Here is a 9,710-nt window from a genome sequence, read left to right on the forward strand (position 1 = left end):
GCCGTCTGTGTCTACGGGTCTGTCTATTTGGAGTTGACATTAAATGGTTTGATCCAGGGTCACCAGCTTTTCAGTGTGTGTGCCATGGGCATCAGTATGTGCAAAACACTCTTACTGCTCACAGACATCATAAACTACTAACAATTGCAAGGCTTATTATAGCTGAGAAGACATACACCTCTTGAGATGAGACGAATAACAAGTTGATGTAAGACAGGTCTTAATTATAATGAATTATTTTTTGCTTAGTGAATAGTCATACATATTATTATGACAGCAGCGAAGCGGCAGTCATATAGGTTGAGTCAGATTTTTATTTTTTTTATTTTATTTTTTTCGCATGTCCAAATTTCCATCAAGGATTCCTGGGACACTGTAAGACCGGGGTACACGAAACTTGGTGGGCATGTAACCCCACATGGATAGCATGGAACCATCGTTTTTCGTTTTGATCTGTAGCCACCCCCCCCCCCCCCTCTGGACTGGAACCCCCGAAAGGAGGGTAGGGCAGACACAGTTTTCTGTGAATATCTCGAGAACCGTAGGGTTTAGGAGGACCTTTTTTTTTTGTATGTTGATCTCAAGGGGCCATGTCAACCCATTCCATAACCACTCATTTCATGTATAGCGCTACCTAGTTAAACACAAAAAAGTAAAAATGAGGTGTTGTAATCGCAGGTATCTGTGACCTAACATAGTCAAAACTGCACGAAATTGGAAGTGTAGGATCATTATGACACCCTCTGAATGCATGCCAAGTTTCGTGGAATTCCATTCATGGAGGGCCACAGAATAAATTAATTTGTGTTACTATACACCAACTGGCCTGTAGGTGGCCAGAGACAGTTTTCTGTGGTGGGTCGCGGAGCTTGTGGTTAAAAAAAGAGAAGAAATCGCCCATTTCAAATAGACTTAAATTGAGACGAAATGGTGCAGAATCCACAGTGTGCGATGTTCACAATTGCTGGAACATGAGCGAAAATGCCTCATAATAAAGTACACCTGTCAAAGACAGACCTGTCAAGTACTTTAAGGTGACATCAGGAGTTGGAGACTTCACAAATGTAATGGCAAACAGCATGTTTCAAACAAATAGGCCTACAGGCACTTCGCCTGTCTTAGCATGTAGCTCACCAAATCTGTTGTCTTGAACGCTATAAAATATATATATGGGTCGCGACTTGAACATGGGAAATTGTGGGTCCCAAAGCCAGACCAGTTAAGAACCACTGGCCTAGGAGGTCCACCTTTTTTTTGTATGTTGGTCTTAAGGGGGCATGTCAACCCATCCCATTACCACTTATTTCATGTATAGCGCCACCTAGTTAAAAATTAAAAAGCAAAACATTTTCATCACAATATCTCTGGCTGACATGGTCAAAACTGCACGAAATTGATAGTGTAGGATCATTATGACAACCTCCAAATGCATGCCAAGTTTTGTGAACTTTCGTTCATGGGGGGCCTTACAATAAAATAATTTATGTGTACATTTAGTGACCGTACACCAACAAGGATTCCCGGGACACTGAAAGACTGGTGTTAAGACCGCTTGGCTCAAGGCAGACTCAACATAGGGGAGACCACACGTTAGCGTAACGTTTTAAATGATATTTATTAACATAAAAGTAGAGAATGTCAGTTTAGGTACAAAAGTAAAGTGTTGTGCAATGTGTGTCTAGGGGTAGATGAATAAACTAAATATAATATGACGGAGACGCAGAAGGAGGCGAGATCCCCAGAAGGGCAGCGAGTCAAGGCAGCTCCCAACGAGCTCTCCCGTCAGAGCAGGCCAGGGAAATTAGTGAGAGAGCGACATCATGCCAGAGCCGGCCCTCTTATGGCCACGACAATTAACATCTGGAGGCGTCACCTCTGTACTCACCAGCCTGTAGGAGTAGCACAAATAGGGGCGGAGCCACCACACAAAGACCCACCGGGTCGTAACATCCCCTCCCCCTTAAAACAGAGGCCAACCTAAGTGGGCCTCTGCACTAGACAGTAATCAAACCCAAAAGAAAGAAACAAATAATAAACTAAACAATACTAAATACTTATTACATGGCATAACAAGTCTGTTTCACCAAATCCACCAAAATGCCAACCTTAGGCTTATATCTAGATGTTACACCAACCACCACCAAGTGTACTGACCCAATCTCAAACTCCCCAAAACCCCCTCCCAAAACCTTAAATTTCCTGCTCCACCAGCAATCCGGGCCCTGGAAAGCAATTTAAGGAACGGAACAGAAAGAAGGAACAGGAGGAACAGAGGACATGAGACAGGAAGCAGTTAAACATTTTCACAGGAGCGGGACAATGCGTCTGCAACCACATTGTCCACACCCCTGATGTGACGTATGTCTAAGTGGTATGGTTGTAGGAATAAAGCCCAGCGCATGAGCCGCTGGTTGGGGTTTTGTAACGTGTGTAAAAAGGTGAGTGGGTTATGATCTGAATATACAACTACTGGTTGCATCCCACTCTCCACATAAACCTCAAAGTGCTTCAAGGCCCACACCAGGGCCAAGGCCTCTTTTTCTATGGTCGAATATTTCACTTGATGCTTGTTGAACTTCTTAGAGAAGTAACAAACTGGACGTTCCATACCCTCCTCGTCGGCCTGCAACAAAACTGCCCCAGCACCCACCTGACTGGCATCTACCTGAAGTTGAAATGGCTTATCAAGCCGAGGGGCAGCCAGAACAGGCACTGTACTAAGCAGTAGCTTTACATTCTCAAAAGCACGCTGGCATGCCGCAGACCAAACAAATTTGGCCCCTCCCTTAAGGACGTCCGTGAGTGGACTAACAACTGTTTAAAAGTTACTACAGAAACTTCTGTAGTAACCTACCATTCCCAGAAACCTCTGAAGTTCTTTCTTTGTAGTAGGTGGAGGAAAGTGGTCAATGGCCAGGACCTTTGCCCGCACTGGACAAACCTGACCTTGACCTACTACTTTGCCAAGGTAGACTACTGTGGCGCGAGCAAATTCACACTTAGCTAAGTTGACTGTTAATTTTGCTTCTACCAACCGCTCAAATAAAGCTCGTATACGGACCAAATGTACGTCCCAAGTATCACTATACACCACTGCGTCGTCTAAATATACCGCACACCCATCAAGACCGGAGATGACCTTATTCATTAATCGCTGAAAAGTTGCGGGCGCATTACGCAAACCAAAACTCATAACTCTGTAAGAATATAAGCCAGACGGAGTGACAAAAGCGGACACTTCTTGAGCACGTGGTGAGAGACGGACCTGGTAGTATCCCTTTAACAAGTCAAACTTGCTAACATAGTGGGCTGCGCCCACCTGATCTACACAATCGTCTACCCGGGGCAGTGGGAACGAATCTGGCTTCGTCACCCTGTTTACCTTGCGGTAGTCCGTACAGAAACGGAAGGTGTTATCCGGTTTACCCACAAGTAAACAGGGTGACGCCCAACTGGAAAATGACGGCTCAGCTAGACCATTGTCCAGTAAGTACTGGACCTCACCATCCATGATCTTGCGCTTCTCTGGCCCAACACGGTAAAAGCGCTGGCGAATAGGCTGAGCATCACCAACGTCTACGTCATGCTCGATAACATCTGTGCAAATGGGTGTATCTACTGCTGGTATAGGACACAGGGGTGCCGGCTTAATCACCTGTTTAGGCTTTCCAGCCAGCTGACAGACATGACAAGTCTTAATAAACAGAGCCACGTCCCTTTTCATCCCTGGCCAATAAAAATGTTGCAACAGCCGCTGGTGAGTCTTACGGACACCAAAGTGACCTGCCACATCACCATGCGCTGTCTGCAAGACAACACTGCGAAACTGTTTAGGCATCACTATCTGTACCACAGGGTCTACCACATCCCCGTTAAACGATGACCACTTGCGTACCAACAAGTCATTCACAAGACCATACCCATTAGCTGTACTTCTCATTTCATCTTCCGACAAAGCAGCAGTCAAAAACCCAGCCAACCCTTCATCTGCTTTCTGCGCTGCCACCACCTCCTCACGGGACAGAGTAGTTGGTAAGGCAGGCAATTTCAGACAAGCACGGTCCCCATCCAACACCTCAGTTGTTTGTCCACCCTCCTGGGCCTGACTCATGGCACTAGTCACCCCACAGGAGGTGAACACTTCAGGAAATTCTATAGCACACTGATCAGATTCCATAGGCATAACAGACCTTGTGTTAACTACAGGCGGCGGCGGAACCTTAGGCCACACAAAGCCCCCTGCTAAATTGTTCCCCAAAATGATGTGAACGCCCTCTACAGGCAGCGAAGGCCGGACTGCCAACACCACCTCCCCTTTAACAAGCTCTGACTCCAAGGCTACCCGATGCAAAGGAACAGAAATTGTGTGCATCCTGATACCTCGGATAAGAACACAAGTCCCCGTATCAGAACTGTCAGAAAAAGGCAATACTGACTCAAGAACAAAAGATTCAGATGCGCCCGTATCGCGCAAAATGTGCACTGGCACCTTCTGATCACTACCAATCAATGACACAAACCCTGCTGTAATAAAAGGGCCATAACCCCCATCAACACAGTCAGAACCAGGCTGCCTCTCTGAAAGTAACACCTTCTTGACTGTGTCTGTGCTCTCACTTACAGACACTGTCACAGAGGCATCACCACCAGGAGAAACACTCTCAGTAGACACAAAAGGAACGGTCTGGGCAGCGCAACCAGTTGGCTTCACTTGATACTTACTACGTTGTTTTGACCGCAAAACAGGACACTCATTTTTCCAGTGGCCCTTTGCTAAACAATACTTACATACATCCTGATCTACAGGCTTTTTCTTGTCATTATAATCATGCTTAGGACCACTAAAGCGACGAGGACGAGACTCCTCCCTCTGAACCGTACTGCTCTGTTTATGCGTCAAAATGTATTTGTCTGCAAGTACAGCAGCCTCCCCAGCCGTTTCAACATTATGCTCATTGACATAAGTGGCGATGCGCTCAGGTATAATGTTTTTGAATTGTTCTAGAACCACCAGATCGCACAAGCCTTCAAACGTGTCCACGCTTTCTGATGTTCTCCAGCGGGTAAAGAGTGCAGTCAATTCACGCGCTACTTCGAGGTGTGTATGTTTTTCGTTCTTGCGCCAATTTCGGAAACGTTGCCTGTAGGCTTCAGGAACCAATTCATATGCTTTAAGAATAGAGTCTTTTACAGTAGCAGAAACTTTTCGTTGTGTCTCATTTAAAGCAATATAGGCCTCTTGAGCCATGCCCGAAATTACGCTCTGCAACAATAAAATGTGCTCGGAATCACCCCAGCTATGATCAGTGGCTAAAATTTCAAATAAGGAAAAGAAAATGTCAGGATCGCGCTCATTAAACCTAGGTAGGAGCTTAATCATGTTGGATAGATTCAATTCAAAAGGCATTCGACCCTGTTGGGAGGAGGCAGAGCCTCCGACAATGCCTCTCGGTGCTCTCCCCTCTGCCAACAGCCCTAAACGCTCTTGCTCTTGTTGGATTTTTTTATACTCAAGCTCTCTATCCTTTTCACGTTCTTGTCTGTCTTTCTCACGTTCTTGACGTTCTTTTTTGCGTTCTTGACGTTCTTTTTCGCGTTCTTCCCTCTCCCTATCGCGTGCCAATTCCCTTTCCCTTACCAATAATTTGTCCCGTTCTAACTGCATTTCCATCAATTGTATCTGCTGTTCAAATGTAAAAGTAGACGTAGGAACGCGCAACTCTGCCTCTGCGCCTACAGACGCCGAAGATGCAGTTGGACTTGAGCGCCCAGACACAGGATTCTCAGACAGCACATCTCTTTCGCGCAGTTGCTCCATTAAGAATTTAACCAAATCGTCTTTTTTAATACCTTTGGGAATGTCTGATTCAAACCTATAATGCACAGCGACTTGTACTAATTGCTCTTTAGACAACGCTTTCAATTTACTAACTGAAGGAGTAGCCAAAAACAGAATGACTTTATCGTCCATATCAAAACCAGGCCAGGCGACGAAAACAGGCCTATTGCAACCTCAAAGCAGTATGGATAGCGTTATACTATATGTTATGCCAGTAACAAATTATCAACCAAAATCAAGCCAAACAAACAAACAAACAAAGCAGCTCTCACTCAAAAGAGTGAGAGCAAGTTTGACTTGTTAAAGGGATACTACCAGGTCCGTCTCTCACCACGTGCTCAAGAAGTGTCCGCTTTTGTCACTCCGTCTGGCTTATATTCTTACAGAGTTATGAGTTTTGGGTTGCGTAATGCGCCCGCAACTTTTCAGCAATTAATGAATAAGGTCATCTCCGGTCTTGATGGGTGTGCGGTATATTTAGACGACGCAGTGGTGTATAGTGATACTTGGGACGTACATTTGGTCCGTATACGAGCTTTATTTGAGCGGTTGGTAGAAGCAAAATTAACAGTGAGTTAATTGACTCAGAAACCCACACTAACTTCAGCGTTATCACTACACGTCTCTTCCAATAAAGGTAGCCCCCCACACAAACGAAGGACTAATAAACGAGTTTTTAGACAAAAATGGAGCAGCCCTGCATCTATTCCCCCCAAAAGAAAATCCTATTCCCACAACCTGCGTCTTCACGTGCCCCCGCCCCCGTTCGACACGCAAACAAAACAAATAAGTTGGAAACAAAATAAAACTTTTGAGCGGACTCACCTAAGGCAGGGTTTTCACGTTGCTCCAGATTAATCACATTCGCTAATATTTCTCTTCGTTTGCAGGAGGAACGACCAAATAATCCGAACGAACATACGTGCAGCTACTCAAAAAGTTTGTCTCGCAGGCCCAAACTGAATGAATGACTGAATGACGTGGGACTCCCTACGTCGCATTCAAAATTAACCAATCACGAAACGCTACAGGGGTTTCCCCAACAAAGTACAACTGCGTAACCACAGCTGATACTCACCAAAAAATAGCAGCCCGCATTCGCTTCCAATAACACAATACAGGCGCTGCCAATTTAACACTATCACGAAATAAAAAAAAAGAACCTAGCCTTCTAAGTGTTTCGCGATACCCACGGCAAAAAGGACCGGAGGAGACCCCAAATGTTAAGACCGCTTGGCTCAAGGCAGACTCAACATAGGGGAGACCACACGTTAGCGTAACGTTTTAAATGATATTTATTAACATAAAAGTAGAGAATGTCAGTTTAGGTACAAAAGTAAAGTGTTGTGCAATGTGTGTCTAGGGGTAGATGAATAAACTAAATATAATATGACGGAGACGCAGAAGGAGGCGAGATCCCCAGAAGGGCAGCGAGTCAAGGCAGCTCCCAACGAGCTCTCCCGTCAGAGCAGGCCAGGGAAATTAGTGAGAGAGCGACATCATGCCAGAGCCGGCCCTCTTATGGCCACGACAATTAACATCTGGAGGCGTCACCTCTGTACTCAGCTGCCTGTAGGAGACAGACGAGATAGCAGTAGCACAAATAGGGGCGGAGCCACCACACAAAGACCCACCGGGTCGTAACACAGGGGTACAGCAAACTTGGTGGGCATGTAACCCCACATGGATAGCATGGAACCATCGTTTTTCATTTTGATCTGTAGCCCCCCCGCTGGACTGGACCGAAAGGAGGGTAGGGCAGACACAGTTTTCTGTGAATATCTTGAGAACCGTAGGGCTTAGGATGACCATTTTTTTCTGTATGTTGGCCTCCAGGGGTCATCTTAACCCATTCCATGTGCACACATGTGCATAAACAGATACACACGCACACACATACATTCACAGTAATCATTCGTATGACACATACTCACACAGTAGACATATGTACGCATGCATGCACATGCACAAACACAGGCACATACGCAGGCATTCACACAAGCACACACACACACCCACACACATAAACATAAACATGTACACGCACACATGCACACAAGAATTTCTCAGAATTATTAACAGGCAAGATGGGGGTGGGGTTGTATAAAATTAATTTTACATGTGAAATCTATGAACTAATCATGTTTTGGTACTTGTTGTCTAGCAGATACCAGTGAGAATTCAGTGTGGATAATGCAATTTAGTGAGACAGAATCATATAGGCCTACTAATGACACTCCCACGGACCCACCAGCCAAATGCAAGTATTGGTTGAGGGATTGAAAAAGTTCAGCAAATTGTAATGTCATAGGCAGAATCCTAGCTGTCTTTTCAAGTAGAAACACCACTAATGGATCAATCTTTTCAATCTACAAGGGCTTTGGGGAGAACAAGCAAGCCTACTGTCAAAGCTTGTGAAGCGGGTTAATTGTCAGGGTCAGTCTGATATTAGATTCACAATGAAGGAAAATCCACTCTGGCGCCACGTGGGATGCAAGCTGGCTCGTTTAATCATTGATGAACACGTTGTCGCTTCTGTCTCCTGGCGGCCGAGGACCTGGATTCGAGCCATGAGCCCGTGATGAGATGGGTAATTATTCTCTACCTCTCTGTATTATGCGGATTGAGGTTTGGAAAAAAGGAAAGCGCCGACATTTTGCTCCCAAGCCATGTTTTGTTTTGCTCCCAAAAAATCAAGCTGGGTTGAAAAGGTTGCAGTTCACACAGTTCACACAGGGTAAATATAGGACCTCTTGAACTGACATAATCTGAATATTTGATATTGAAATTGATGCCTTACATCTGAAACTAACACAAGAGAGACTACCTTGATTTGGCATGTTCAACATAATACAGAGAATTCATTCTTTGCATATTTGGATATATAAAGGCTTAGACTGGTCACGCCTGAACAGAAATGACCAGTTTTTGCCAGTCATTATTAAACAGAAAGACACATCACACTGAGTTCAGATTGTCAGTGAGATAGTGGCCCACAAAGGTCTTTGCGGAGTTAAAAAAGCAAAGAAAGACGGAACGTGACAGAAATACGGGGATTAGCTTCCTTCATCCGCGTTCAGTGCTGACAGGTACTATTGTGTGCCACACGGCCTCTTCATCACCTGTAGCCCGCAGTGCTCTGACAAGCAGTCATCCCCGGGAGATTAGGGAAGATAACGTCTGGCTGTCTGGATTGGCCACGCGGTGAATGCCGCCACTTCGACCAGTTTTTAATGTGAGCTTTCACCTGGATAGGAAACGCGGAGATGTTATAAAACACTTCTTAAATAGCCAGTTTCATCAACGAATGTAAACGTCTAAGCGGAGACAGATTCTCGGCTCGAAGATTGCAGAAATGTTGCGTGCGTAAAGCCAACTTGATTCAACAAAAAGCCTCTTTGTTCGCACCTGTGAGAAGAATGCTCCATCGTGCCAGTGCTGCATTCGAACTTAAATGGGTCGTAGGCCTCCTCTGTGATTCCACTTGATTAATAAGAGCTCAAACTGGCACCAAAATAAGAGGATTCTTGTCTGAGGATGTGTTTGGAATAGGAAAAGTAATTCTACCCACTATAATACACTATAAAATGATGTGTGTGTGTGTGTGTGTGTATGGTAGCATACGCTTTGCTTTCTATTTGTGCCATAAAAGGGTCAGGACGATACAAATCTTTGAATAAAAGAATGCAGCGAGGTATGTGGGGCAGGGCCAGATAGGCTTTCAGGCTCTAGAGGTAGAGCTACGCCTTGGCTCTGTCCAGGGGGGTCTGATCTGATGTCCTTGGTCTGGGGTGACCTGGTTTGGACAGGTGTGTGATAAGGACCCCCCCCCCCCCCACACACACACACACACACACACTCCCCCGCACAC

Source organism: Alosa pseudoharengus, unplaced genomic scaffold, assembly GCF_046254945.1.
Source record: "Alosa pseudoharengus isolate Yale_2024_CS ecotype anadromous, Long Island Sound unplaced genomic scaffold, YU_APseudo_1.1 YU_APseudo_1.1_scf_19, whole genome shotgun sequence".
Classification (NCBI taxonomy): domain Eukaryota; kingdom Metazoa; phylum Chordata; class Actinopteri; order Clupeiformes; family Clupeidae; genus Alosa; species Alosa pseudoharengus.